The following is a 1,242-nucleotide window of genomic DNA, read 5'->3' on the forward strand; positions in this document are numbered from 1 at the left end:
GGGGCCCCCCCCCCCCCCCCCCCCCCAGTGCACAAATTTTTGTGCACCGGGCCTCTAGTATATATATAATTGAACATAGTAACTATCATCTTCTGGAGACTGGCTTAATAGTTAAGATTTTTCATTTTAATTTTTAAGATCTCTTGAATCATATAAAAACAAAAGCCAAGCAATAAATCCTAATAATAAGAGTCTCTTTAAAAAATAAATAAATAAAAATAAGCCAGGTGGATCAGTTGGTTGGAACATCATCCCATATACCAAAAGATTGCAGGTTTGATTACCAGTCAAGGCACATCGGGGTGGTATGGTAGGCAACTGATCAATTTTTTCTCTAGTCAATGTTTCTCTCACTCTAAAAATCAATTTAAAAGCCATATCCTCCAGTAAGGATTTTTTTTTTTTAATCAAAATAAGATCCACTAACTCTGTAGTAAAAATCTTGACCTATCACCAGGCCAAAATCTGACAGAATGATAAACTGATGCCTCTGTTTCCCTTTTGATGTTTCTAATTATACCACTACCAATTTTTTTTCTCTTCCTAACCAAGTGTCCTCATTCTTCCCCATTCAGGCCTTCATTTCTTGGTAAAAATGCGACTTGCGTTCATGAAGTAGTTACTCACTGAAGGCAGTATAACAGCTCTTCCCAAAATACAAAGTCAGGCCTGGGTTTAAATCATCAATCAGACACTTATGGCTATGAAACTATAGACAAATTATATGACCTCTCTTAAATGTCAGTTTCTACAACTATAAAATAGGGCAAGTTCATCTATATCTTTCAGGGTCCTTTGATATTAAAGGACATAAAATATATAACCACCTAGGACAAAGAGAACTATACACAGTAGTCCCCTCTTATCCATGGTTTCAGTTACCCACAGTAAATTGTGGTCCACTGTGGTTTGAAAATATTAAATGGGAAATTCCAGAAATAAACAATTTATAATTGCATGTCATTTTGAGTAGCATGGTGAAATCTCTCACCAACCAGTCCTACCAGGGACATGATACAAGCTGGATATATGTGTTCCCCAGTTTCCCAGCTATTAGTCACTTAGTAGAACTGTCTCAGTTATCAGACAATTGTCCTGGTAATGCAGTGCTTCTGTTCAAGTAACTCTATTTACTTAATAATGGTCCCAATGCACAAGGGTAGTGATACTGACTATTTGGATAAGCTGAAGAGAAGCTTAAAGTGAACGGTTTAAAGTTCTCAATAAGGAAAAAAAAAAAAT

At 36.2% G+C, this 1,242-nt stretch overlaps 1 protein-coding gene across 1 annotated transcript in view; it reads right to left on the reverse strand.

Moving 5' to 3' along the window:
* Positions 1-1,242, reverse strand: part of SMAP1 (small ArfGAP 1) — an 87,448-nt gene that overhangs the window by 85,415 nt on the left and 791 nt on the right. The gene's annotated exons all lie outside the window — the stretch shown is intronic.

Source organism: Myotis brandtii, unplaced genomic scaffold (assembly GCF_000412655.1).
Source record: "Myotis brandtii unplaced genomic scaffold, ASM41265v1 scaffold471, whole genome shotgun sequence".
Taxonomy (NCBI): Eukaryota; Metazoa; Chordata; class Mammalia; order Chiroptera; family Vespertilionidae; genus Myotis; species Myotis brandtii.